Source organism: Emys orbicularis, chromosome 1 (genome assembly GCF_028017835.1).
Source record: "Emys orbicularis isolate rEmyOrb1 chromosome 1, rEmyOrb1.hap1, whole genome shotgun sequence".
Taxonomy (NCBI): domain Eukaryota; kingdom Metazoa; phylum Chordata; order Testudines; family Emydidae; genus Emys; species Emys orbicularis.
Window position 1 is genome coordinate 583,655 of NC_088683.1, and position 13,387 is coordinate 597,041.

Sequence of the window (13,387 nt, forward strand, 5' to 3'; positions counted from 1 at the left end):
CGTCCCCATCCCTTACCCCGGAGACAGAATCAGGGGAAGGATCAAGCAGTGAGTGCTTTAAATATCTAAACATTTATTTTTACAAGAACTAGAATATTTATAATATTAACAATGGCTGTTTATTAAAGTGCTTAAACATGTAAACAATTAACTGCAAAAAAACTGGAATATTTACAATCGTAACAAAGGGTTTTTCATGATTTGTCTGCCTTAGGCTCTTCACAATTTAGTCCCAAGTATTTAAAATTTTTTTTACAATGTCCGGTAAGTCATGATTATGCTGCCCAAGACGCTCCACTCTTTAGTCCCAGTGCACCTACGCGAAAATCCGGTCAATATGGCCGGGGATGGAGGCGAAATCCTCATAGGAGAACTCCTCGTAGGTCTCAAGAAGGTACATTTCCAGCCTGTTCATCAGGTTCCTGGGTAGGGCGATCTTATTGGGCCCTCCGTGGTAGGACACGTTACCGCGCCACGACACCATCAGATAGTCTGGTATCATTGCCCTGCAGAGCATAGCGGCAAACGGCCCTGGTTTCTGAAGGCTTTCTCGAAACATCCTTTCCCTCTGGGACTCCGAGATCCTCAGCAGGGTGATGTCGCTCATTACGCCCTGCTTTGAATTAGGGAGGGGAATGTTAGTATTGGGACTGCTTTACAGCCACGCGGTGGAGGGAGAGGGGCAGCATACAGGGATCTTTCCCTGGAACAGCCGCGAGGGGGTGGGACAGGGGCATAGTTCATGCTGTCCTGATTGCTGGCAGCAGAGACTGGCATTGCTTTCAATGTGAAAGGAGGCCAGTGCTACTAGTACAGTTTTAAGCAGCCAGAAGTCTACGGCTTACCATGATTGCACGCTACAGAAGTTCAGGTGTCCTGCCACGCTTCTCAGATAACTGCAAGACCACTGCAGGACCCCAGGCACTGAAGGCGATGGCCGAAAATTCGACCTTGTCCTGAGTGCGCATGTGAGAGGTGCAGTGCATGGTCTTGTTCACAGAGAAAGACTAGGTTCTTTGTACACAACTTCATTTATCTGTCTCAGGAATTCACTCCATTTTTCCCATTCACACAGACACATCTGCGACTGTCTCCCAACCCAGCCTGTCAGCACACTCCCAGAGGCTAGCGCAGATTAGGAGGAGGAAGAAGAAGACGCGGGAGGACATGTTCTCAGAACTAATGAGCTGTTCCCGAGCCCAGGCAGCCCAGCAGACACAGTGGAGGGAGAACTTGTCCCAAATGCACCGAGCAGTCATGGAACGGGAGGAGAGGTGGCGTCAGGAGGACCAGCAGGCTACTGAAAAGCTGCTTGGACTTCTGAGGGAGCAAACGGACACGCTCCGGCGCCTTGTGGATGTTCTGCAAGACCGGAGGCAGGAGGACAGAGCCCCGCTGCGGTCTATCTCTAACCGCCCTCCCCCGCCACCAAGTCCCACACCCCCCTCACCCAAAGTACAAAGAAGGAGGGGCGGCAAGGGCCGTTAAAACTTTCAGTCAACCCCTGCAGACTGCTCTAGCACTAGAAGGCTCTCATTCCCCAAAATTTTAAAAGTCCTTTCCTACACACCTCACAGAAGCCCCCGTGCAAGTTTCAACCCCCACGTTTCATGTGTGGTTCATAATAAAATATTCGTTTCTGTTAATTACTGTTTCCATGATTTTATTTTGGAGGAGAGTCTGTCTGAACGAGGGGAAGGGGCATGGTAATTGGACAGGACAGTCACCTTTACCAGGGTACAGAGGCGGGGTCAGGTCCAGGATCAGGACACATACCCAGTGCAGTGACTAGTGACCCTGTTCAATCTGGGAGGTGGTTTTCGTGTTCTGGGGGGGGGGGGGTTGCTCTGTGACTTTGTGGCGGGGGAGGGCAGTTACAGATCTAATGCATCACAGAGCCCCGCAGCAGGGGAGCTGTAACCCTCCTCCCCCTGCCAGACAGTCACATAGCCGACACATACACGCTGTCCCGCCCAGGAGGGCTGGCAGGCTCTGTTGAAACAACCAGTCCACCACTGCGGAACCCGTCATTCCTGGAGTTTAGAAGCATCATTTGCATCACAACAGTAAACCCGCACCCCGCCACAGTCTGCGTCCCAGGTTTAAAACATTCCCGCGAAAACAGTAATAAAGACAACGGTGTTCATTAACAAAACAGAACAGATTTTATTTTTTGGGAAGGGGGTGAAGGGGGTATGTAACTGGAGAGGATAGTCAACGGTAACTGGGTAAAGAAACGGTGGCAAGTTCAGGTTCTGAGTCCACAAACTTAAAATTCACTGGTGACCCTGCTCAGTCTGGAAACTGTCTTTCAAAGCCTCCCGGATGCACAGTGCGTCCCGCTGGGCTCTTCTAATCTCCCGGCTGTCTGGCTGGGAGTAATCAGCAGCCAGGCGATTTGCCTCAACCTCCCACCCCACCATAAAGGTCTCCCCCTTGCTCTCACAGAGATTGTGGAGCACACAGCAAGCTGCAATAACAATGGGGATATTGGTTTCGCTGAGATCACAGCGAGTCAGTAAGCTTCTCCATCTCCCCTTGAGACGGCCAAAAGCACACTCCACCACCATTCTGCACTTGCTGAGCCGGTAGTTGAACAGTTCTTTTTCTGTGTCCAGGGCGCCAGTATAGGGCTTCATGAGCCAGGGCATTAGCGGGTATGCTGGGTCCCCGAGGATCACTGTAGGCATCTCCACATCCCCAAGAGTTATTTTGTGGTCCGGGAAGTAAATACCTTCCTGCAGCCTTCTAAACAGACCAGAGTTCCTGAACACGCGAGCGTCATGAACCTTGCCCGGCCATCCAACGTTGATGTTAGTAAAACGTCCCTTATGGTCCACCAGTGCTTGCAGCACCATTGAAAAGTAGCCCTTTCGGTTGATGTACTGGCTGGCCTGGTGGTCCGGTCCCAGGATAGGGATGTGAGTCCCATCTATAGCCCCACCGCAGTTTGGGAATCCCATCGCGGCGAAGCCATCTATGATGGCCTGCGCGTTTCCCAGGGTCACTACCTTTGACAGCAGTACCTTCACGATTGCCTTGGCTACTTGCATGACAACAACCCCCACGGTAGACTTGCCCACGCCAAACTGGTTCGCGACTGACCGGTAGCTGTCCGGCGTTGCGAGCTTCCAGAGGGCTATGGCCACTCGCTTCTGGACAGTCAGGGCTGCTCGCATCCGGGTGTCCTTGCGCTTCAGGGCAGGGGACAGCAACTCACAAAGTTCGAGGAAAGTCCCCTTCCGCATGCGAAAGTTTCGCAGCCACTGGGATTCATCCCAGACCTGAAGCACTATGCGGTCCCACCAGTCCGTGCTTGTTTCACGGGCCCAGAATCGCCGTTCCACAGTATCCACAAGACCCATTGCCACCGTGATGTCCTCGGCACTGGGTGTCGTGGTTTCAGACAGGCGTGTGCTACTCTCGGAGTTCAGGTCCTGACCCCGGTGCCGTAGCCTCCTCGCCTGATTTCTCTCTATCTGCCTCAGTGAAAGGTCGATGATGAGCTGCGATGCGTTGACAACGGCCACAACTGCAGCGATGGTCACAGCGGGATCCATGCTCGCAGTGCTGTGGCGTCCGCGCTGTCACTGACCAGAAAAGTGCGCGAACTGATTTCCCGCCGGCGCTTTCAGGGAGGGAGGGCGGGAGTGACGGTTGGATGACGACAGTTACCCAAAAGCACCCTCGACACATTTTTTTACCCAGAAGGCAATGGCGGCTCGACCCAGAATTCCAATGGGCAGCGGGGACTGCGGGAACTGTGGGATAGCTGCCCACAGTGCACCGCTTCCAATGTCGACGCTTGCCCCGTTAGTGTGGACTGACAAAGTCGAATTACTGTCCTTAGTGTGGACACACACGTTCGACTTTGTAATATCGACTCCACATATTCGATTTAACTAAAATCGAACTACTCTCGTAGTGTAGACATACCCTTAGACACCTCATTTGACCCCCTTTATAAAAGATTTGGTGCCACTACAGGACCCTGGTTGCAACAATGATCTATACGGTCCCAGTTCATGTCAGTAACGTCACAGAGGGGAAATGTGGGGCAGAGCTGTGGAGGTGGTAGGGGATGAAAGGGGATATGGGGAGCTGAGAGCGGCACCGGGGGGTGGTATGTGTTTGCGTGCTGGCTGTTACAGCACAGAAGCCTGCGGGGAGCCAGTGTCTGATTTGATTTGTGAGATGAGTGTGTACGTCTGTGTCTCTGTGTGTGTTTGTCTGTGTCGCTGCATGTGTGTCTCTGTGTGTGTCTCTGTCTCTGTGTGTCTGTGTGCATGTGTGCCTGAGTGCGAGTGTGTGTGTGTGCATGTGGGTCTGTCTACGTGTGTGTGTGTCTGTCTGTCTGTCTGTCTGTGAGTGTGTGTCTCTGTGTTTGTCTGTGTGTGTATCTGTCTGTGTGTTTATCTGTGTCTGTGTGTGCCTGTGTTTTTGTGTGTGTTTGTCTGTGTGTGTGTTTGTGTCTCTGTGTGTGTCTGTGTATGTCTGTGTCTGTGTGCATGTGTGTCTGTGTGCGTGCGTGTGTGTCTGTGTCTATCTGTGTGTGTGTTTGTGTGCGTGTCTATGTCTCTGCGTGTGTGTCTATGTCTCTGCGTGTGTGTGTGTGTTATGCATGGGGATTAGGATGTGGAGAGTTCGGGCAGATTTAGGAGTTGCCAGGTCCAGCCCCACCGGTTACACTGGCCCCAGCGGGATTTGCCGTTGCCCCTGTGTTCTGGGCAACGGGATGAGCAGCAGCCTGTCTGCCCCGCACTGTCTGTTTCTCTGGGTCCCCTCTCCTTCGTCTCCGTGGACACTGCACTGGGTTTAGTGCCACTCTCTGTTCCGTTCCTTATGTGTCGTCTTGCTCTGTTTGCTTGTGGGACAGCACTGTCCGCAGGCTCTGTGCTGGGCCAGCTTTTCAACAGGCCCTTGAAGGACCCCCGGGGTCCCAGTCTGCCTTAAGAGCAGGCCACAGGCCTTAACACCCCCAAGGCTGAGCAGCTGGGCTCCAGCTGTTTCACCCCATGAGCTCTGCCCGGCAATTCCAGCTGAGACAGGCTCTGGCTCAGAGAGGATGCAGAGAGGTTCAGGGACCCATGCCCCATAACAGTGACACCAGGCAGCCTTTCCAAACAGAGGAGGGTTTAGGGGTCCCCTGGAACACGGCATGGGGAGCCCGTAGGCCAGCGTAGGGCAGCAAAGACACAGTCCAGACTGGCCAATGCCAAGGCTCCCTTTTCCTGTAGGAACCACCTCGGTTTCCATCCTCTGTGTCTGGCCCAGCGGAAGAGCTGTGTCTTTGCAGGGTGTGCAGAGCCGCACCTCGGAGAGACGTGGCTGCTCCAACCTAACCCCCAGGGGACCTAGCTACGGCCTCTCGGGGGCGGGGGGGGAGTACCTGAGCCAGAGAGAACCCCTCCCATCAACATGGTAACGTTGTGAGTGCAGACGTACCCACAGCCACCGCCCCCATTGTCCTCCTCCTGCCCACCTGCCGTGCTCACATGTGCTGCCTGCCAGAATTGCCCCTGGGTGGGGTCAGTAGCTCAGTCCTTGGGGTTCCCACTGTCTTTCCGCAGCCTCCATGGATCTGGGTCAGTTCCGGCCAGTCCCAAACAACCCGTTCACCTCTCCTGTCTCCTGCTTTCCTCCAGGGGCAGCATTTTAGCCCTTCGACTCCTAAGTCACTGCCGTGCGTCTCGCTGTCTGGAGCGGTTCACAGCCGTGAGTGCCAGCCTCAGGGCAGACTGTCAGAAGCTGGGCAGATGCCCCAGACCGGTCGTGTGTTCTGTGGTTAGATTTCACCAACCCAGCAACAAGTGTGAACTCCTGACGCGCTAGAACAGTCTTACCACGGCGTCACAGACAGGCCCCGGGGCCCTCCAGTCTGTCTGCCACCCCCGTCTCACACCAAAGACAACGCTGGTGGCCAATCCTATAGCAAACTAATGCAGGATTTATTAGCTAGGAAAAAGAAACGAGAGTGTTATTTACACGTTAAAGCAGGCAACATGTACACACAAATGAGTTACCGTCTCTAAGGTGAGAGAGCTGTAGCAATCTGTCAGCACTGAATGTCGGATAGGGCTAACCCTGGTTGACCCTGGGGTCTCTGCTTCTCTTCCCTAGCTCCAGCCCTGGGAGAGTCCAAACAGCAAAGAGTGAGATGAACAATTTTCTTGCGGTCCTGTTTTCTTCCCTTCTTCCAGCATTCAAGCTGATGGGACAGGCTTTCCTGCACTTAATGGCTGCATGGGTGTGAGAGGGTCCTTAACCAAGTCTTTGTATCCTGATGTTCTACAAGGGCCCATTGAGTTCTGATTGTCCTTCCTGATGGGCGGTGGACCATTCCTCCTGCCTGGGTTCACAGGGTCAGAGCAGGCATTTCTGCAGTTATAAAGCAAAGCTTTGTATCACCTTGTAGCATGGGATACAGACATTACCAGTGAGATTCACTCAGGCAGCAGCGAGCGTTCCACAGAGTCTAAATGCTGAACACATTCTTGTAAGTCTCACCCCTAACTTGGACAACACTAACATACAGGAGAGCTGCGCTGGTGTCCAGCTCTGAATCTGTCAGTGCGCAGCTGACACCTGCAGCCTTGGCACGAGCTGGTACCTGCTCTGCCAGCATCACACCCAGCACATCAGTCATAACAATATTACAGAGGATTCCCACTCGCCGTCACATGCCTTCTGCCTCCTGTTGCTCTGTGACAGCCCCTCCCCCCGAGCAGGGTTTTCACGGAGCTCTCCGCAGAGAAGCCTCTGGGGACAGGGCGGCAGAATCTCTTTCCTGAGTGGTTACAGTGTCTGTTTCCTATAGGCCCGGGCTGAGGGTGGCCTGGTGAGCCAGTTGCTGGTCCCCGGGAAGCTGATGAGATGCTGCCCTAGGGCTTGGGTTGACAGGTGTTTGGGGGAGGCTTAAATAGCCAGCTGGCCCAGTGGACACGTCTCCCAGTGAGAGACCCTGGGCTCTGCTGTGTGCATGCTCCCTCCCATAGGAGACTTCCCCGCTCCCTGTCCCCCCCCAGTAGCGCTCCCAGCCCCTGTCCCCCCATAGGAGAGCTCCCAGCCCCCTGTACCTGAGGTCCCCTGCCCCCCTTGCCTCTACTCTCCGTAGCAGAGCCCCCCACCTTCTGGCTCCTCCGTACAGCAGCATCCCGCTTGTTCCCATGTTAAGCGGGTAATCGATTCCGTCTCACGCAGAACGAGGTCAGGCCCAGGCCAAGGGAAGTGGTCCGGGTTTGGGCAAGCTTGGCAAGGGCTCCCCAGCCACGCACAGGGCAGGGATTTCAACCACAACGGTTGTTAAAAGCAAAAGGAAAGTGGTGTTAAGGGGAAAACCGCTTTGCTTCCTGCTTCCCACAGCTCCGCTGGACCCGGCTCCCTCAGCTCAGCTCCCTGGAGAGTGTCACACGACCCCCCTTCCCTTCACCTCATCACTGGGATTAATAGCTGTCTTTCAAAGCCTTACTGATCTCGGTCAGATACCACCTTGGCCACACCAGGCTGTTTGGCTGTAGCTCCTTTCAGTCAGGTTCCTGCTGCCCACAACTGACGTATCCTTTGGCCGTCCCAGAGCTTCTCATACCCCCCTTTGCAGAGGGCCTGGGCGGGGGATTGAGGCCCCATCTGAACAATGTGGCTCAATTAATGCCTCTATAGGAACCTTAACATTTGCATGTATCCACTTGTTTAACTGCCCCTTTGCAGTGCTGTGTGCAGAGTGAGAACTCTTGGCTGGTTAATAACACTGGCCATTGCAATGGGCCAGGCAGGGTGCCCTAGCCCTTTCCCCCCCCCCTCCCCAGCCCGCCGAGGTCACTGGGGGCAACAGGCCTGTTCCCCCCTGGGCTTCTCTCAGTGGCTAGCTGGAGGTGGCAGGTTTCTGCAAGGCTAGATGGGCCTAGCATGGGGCTAGCAGGATCCTGGCCGCCGAACAGCAGAAGGAGAACCCTAAAGCTTCGGGCGTGGAGCACATGGCAGATGGAGAGCCCATGCTGCCTACCCATGCACGTATGCACAGCCCAGAACCACCCCGAGTTTAGCTGGGAGCAGCCACCGTCTCACGTTCACATTGGAGTGCATCTGTGCCAGGCCCAGTTTGCAAAAAGGTACCTTAAAAGTGTGCGAGCACAGTGATTCAATGTGCAAATGCAGCAGGTGCATTTGCTCACTCATTTCTGTGTGTGCACTGCTGAGAATCAGGCTGAAGCATCTCTTCCCTCTGTGATCCCCTGTCCCTGAGGTTATGGGAGGGGGAGGGTCAGGGCAGCCGGGTCCTAGTGAGCAGAGGGACGGGGAGTGTCAGCGCAGCCGGGTCCCAGTGAGCAGAGGGAGGGGGAGGGTCAGTGCAGCCGGGTCCCAGGGAGGGTGAGGGTCATTACAGAGGGGTCCCAGGGAGGGGGAGGGTCAGTGCAGCCGGTTCCTAGAAAGCAGAGGGAGGGGGAGGGTCAGTGCAGAGGGGTTACCTATTATTTCATAGAATCATAGACTATCAGGGTTGGAAGGGACCTCAGGAGGTATCTAGTCCAACCCCCTGCTCCCAGCAGGACCAACCCCAACTAAATCATCCCAGCCAGGGCTTTGTCAAGCCTGACCTTAAAAACCTCTAAGGAAGGAAATTCCACCACCTCCCTAGGAAACCCATTCCAGTGCTTCACCACCCTCCTAGTGAAAAAGTTTTCCCTAATATCCAACCTAAACCTCCCCCACTGCAACTTGAGACCGTTACTCCTTGTTCTGTCATCTGCTACCACTGAGAACAGTCTAGATCCATCCTCTTTGGAACCCCCTTTCAGGTAGTTGAAAGCAGCTATCAAATCCCCCCTCATTCTTCTCTTCTGCAGACTAAACAATCCCAGTTCCCTCAGCCTCTCCTCATAAGTCATGTGCTCCAGCCCCCTAATCATTTTTGTTGCCCTCCGCTGGACTCTTTCCAATTTTTCCACATCCTTCTTGTAGTGTGGGGCCCAAAACTGGACACAGTACTCCACATGAGGCCTCACCGATGCCGAATAGAGGGGAATGATCAAGTCCCTCGATCTGCTGGCAATACCCCTACTTATACAGCCCAAAATGTCATTAGCCTTCTTGGCAACAAGGGCACACTGTTGACTCATATCCAGCTTCTCGTGCACTGTAACCCCTAGGTCCTTTTCTGCAGAACTGCTGCCTAGCCATTCAGTCCCTAGTCTGTAGCGTGCATGGGATTCTTCTGTCCTAAGTGACTCCGCACTTGTCCTTGTTGAACCTCATCAGGTTTCTTTTGGCCCAATCCTCTAATTTGTCTAGGTCCCTCTGTATCCGATCCCTACCCTCCAGCATATCTACCACTCCTCCCAGTTTAGTATCACCTGCAAACTTGCTGATGGTGAATACCACGCCATCCTCCAGATCATTAATGAAGATATTGAACAAAACTGGACCGATCCTTGGTGCACTCCACTTGATACTGGCTGCCAACTAGATATGGAGCCATTGATCACTACCCGTTGAGCCCGACGATCTAGCCAGCTTTCTATCCACCTTATAGTCCATTCATCCAGCCCATACTTCTTTAACTTGCCAGCAAGAATACTTTGGGAGACCATATCAAAAGCTTTGCTAAAGTCAAGGAATAACACATCCACTGCTTTCCCCTCATCCACAGAGTCAGTTATCTCCTCATAGAAGGCAATTAGGTTAGTCAGGCATGACTTGCCCTTGGTGAATCCATGCTGACTGTTCCTGATCACTTTCCTCTCCTCTAAGTGCTTCAGAATTGATTCCTTGAGGACCTGCTCCATGATTTTTCCAGGGACTGAGGTGAGGTTGACTGGCCTGTAGTTCCCCGGATCCTCCTTCTTCCCTTTTTTAAAGATGGGCACTACATTAGCCTTTTTCCAGTCATCCAGGACCTCACCTGATCGCCATGAGTTTTCAAAGATAATGGCCAATGGCTCTGCAATCACATCCGCCAACTCCTTTAGCACCCTCAGATGCAGTGCATCCGGCCCCATGGACTTGTGCTCGTCCAGCTTTTCTAAATAGTCCAGAACCACTTCTTTCTCCACAGAGGACTGGTCACCTCCTCCCCAAATATCAGCAGATTCTCATCAGACCATCCAAGTAAATCCCCCCTGTGCTGTGTCTGAGACAGGAACTTGTCCTGGGTGGGACCCAGGTTGTCAGCTGGCCTGTTGCCTTTGCTGTGAGTCCTGGCGGGGGGAGCTGGACTGTCATGGGCCTTCTGTGCCCTGTTGTGCTGGTCCCTGGATGGTGAGGGCAGAGGGCAGGCCCAGGCTAACCGCCCAGCTGTGCTGTGTTCTGCCTGGCTCCGAGCACGCCTTTGGCTCTAATGCACAGGATTGCGGGCTGGGGGTCCTTTGTTATTTGTGTGACAGCAAAGTGACTTTGTACCCCAGGGCTACCAGGCCAGGGTTCTCCTACAATTGCCCAGTATCTCTGCAGGACCCTAGAATAGAATATCAGGGCTGGAAGGGACCTCAGGAGGTCATCTAGTCCAACCCCCTGCTCAAAGCAGGACCAATCCCCAGACAGATTTTTACCCCAGTTCCTTAAATGGCCCCCTCAAGGATTGAACTCAGAACCCTGGGTTTAGCAGGCCAATGCTCAAACCACTGAGCTATCCCCCCCCCCCCCTGATTTATGCTAGTTCTTCATTCCATAAAACTGCTTTGTCTGCCCCTGTTGAAGGTGTGTTGCTGTGGTGGGTCGAAGGCACTGGGGGTCTGCTGGGGCAGCCGGCCCCAGGGAGAGGAACGGGGTTTGGTGATTGTCTGAGCTGTGCTTTTGCTCCAAGTGAGGGTTGACGGCACTTATTCAGTGTTTCCTGGCAGAGAGCCGCCATCCCAGGAAATACCCCCGTGTCACTGCTGGGTCATGGCACACCAGAATGTGGTCCCTGGCTGGCTAGCATGCAGCCCTGAGCATAGAAAGTGGCCTGGCTTTTGACATGGATTGTCTGGTCACCTCTTAGTGCAGCAGGCGGCGAAGCTCGCAGCCCCCTGGCACTGGGAGTCGCACAGGCCCCGCCCCAAAGGGCCTGCAGCCAGAACAGCTTTTCCCCAATATCACCATGGGAAACTGGGGCAGAGACACACAGGGACTTGCCACGTGCTGCCTAGCAGGGAATTGAACCCAGCTCACCAGGCCAGTGCCCCAACCACACGGCCACCCTCCCTGTCAGCCCAGCTCCCTGACAGGCCCCGTGGGCAGCAGAAGGCAGAGCCTGCCCCAGAAGTGCCAGTCATCCTAACAGTCCCCCTGGGGCTGGGGCAGGCTGTGCTGAGCAGCTGCCCTTAAAGGGGGCCATGCCCAGGTCAGGGATGTGAGGGGATGGTCCCGCCCCTCCTGAAGGGCTGGTAGCCGGCGTGTGCAGGGAGGTAGATTAGCCTGGCAGGCCCAGACAAACAGATGGAGGCAGCTTGATCCTATTACGGTGGCTAAGCAGAGGCAGCTGTGCTGAGGCTCTGCTGGATGACCGGCCGGCTCTCTGGGCTCCTGTAGCCGCAGCCCCCTGGTCTCTGCTCTGGCTGGAGTCTCAGGAGCTCTGCGTCTCAGCGACACTCGCCTGTGAGTACAGGTCAGAATTCCTTTCCTAGCACGCTGCACAGGCCAGCCAGCAGCACCCGGGCCCTTGGCTCTGCACTTTGCCAGCTGGGAACACTGCGGCTCCCCCAGCTTCCGGCACTGGCACTTGGCCAGCCAAGGGACTCTGGGATGCAGCAAACCACTGGCTCTGGGACTTTGCTGGCTGGGGTCACTAGGCCGCTGTGAGCCATCAGCAGTAGCATTCAGCTAGCGGTTGTCACAAGGATCCTTCCAGCCTAGGGCTCTTGGTCCCTGGGTCTTGGCCAGCTGGTGTCACCAGGAATTTTCTAGCATGAGCCCTGGGGATTGGCCAGCCAGGAGCTCTGGGACTCGGTAGCTCCAGTCACTGAGACCCAGCAGGATGTGGAGAGTCATGGGCCAGGGACCACGGGGGCTCTGCCAGCTCCAGCTATGGGCACTGGGAGTTTGCTGCAAACATGTGTGTGACTGCTGCTCCCATTGCATGCCAGCCTCGTTACTCGTACTCTTCTCTGTGGCAGGCAATGGTTCCTAGCCCTGAGGCTGGGCACATTGCAGCATGGGCCATGCCCCCTGCCCACGTGGCTCTGCAGGCATGAAGAGCCATGCGTCATGCTGCAATGTGCCCAGGTGGCCTGTCAGCCAGGGTGGTCCAGTGCCTCATGCCCCCGTCTCATCGGGCTCATTGCCCAGGGACTGCCGGGGCAGGCGCTGTGCATTTGGCTTACAAGGGAGGGCCATGCCTTACGCCTGCACAGGGCTCTTTGCACAGGGGTTGGTGTCTATTTGGAGGTCCGAGACTCACGTCCCGTTTCTGTGCTGGCCTAGGGTGCATCTCACGCACGCGTATGGCTGTGTTTGTGTAGGAGCTGTGCCCTGGGGCTGGGTGGGGAATGTGCCTTATGCCCCATGTCTGTGCTGGTGCAGACCGCTCGGCCTTACCTCCGCACGGCTGTGCCTGCACCACATGGGCACTTTGTGTCCCAGGGAGAGTAGGTGGCTGATTGAGGACCTGCAGAGCGTGCGTCTCTTGCGTGGATGGCTTGAAGTGAATGTCTCAGATCCTGGCTGCACGGTAGGACTTGGCGGTGGGGCCAGGGGTTCCCTCTGGGCTGCACGGGGCGTCTCAGCTGGAAAGGAAACTGAAGCTGATTGTGGGGTGCTGCCCTGGCGACCTCAGCACAGCTTGAATGCAGGAGGGACCCTAAGCGCCGCCCAAGGCTCGCTGCAGGGGCAGGCGTGCCCGTGCAGCTCCAGCGTGGCCCTGTGGCGTGGACGTGGTGCAGACAGGGCTGTTCAGAGGGGCACATGCCTCCACCCTGACCACCGACAGGAGGGGCGCTGAAGAGCTTCTGCAAACGCCCAGTGAATTGGCTTGGCTCCTTGAGAAAGTGACCATTGGGCCTGCTCCAGCCAGCCCAGAGGGACTCGGAGCCTGCTCCAGGGAGACGGGCTGACAGAGGGTGCGCAAGGCCCTGGGCTGGGACTCGGGGGATCTGGTTTCCGGTCCTGGCTCTGCCGTCGACTCCTGTGCACAAGAGCCAGGTGGGAAATGCCAATCTGCCAAACCTGAAGCTGTTTGCAGGGAAGGGTCGGTGCTGATAGATTTGTCGATTCCTGAGCGTTTTCCCCAGGATGTGAAACTATTTACTGTCCCCGTCTGCTGCACAAATCTGGCTGTCTCTGGGCCCTCATTCCCCATCTGTGACATGGGCAGGGTGATACTTCTCTTTGTCTGCCTTGTCCTTTTAGGGTACAAGTTCCTGGGGCCAGGGCCTGTCTTTCACTGTGTGTCTGGACAGCACTTGGTACAACAGGG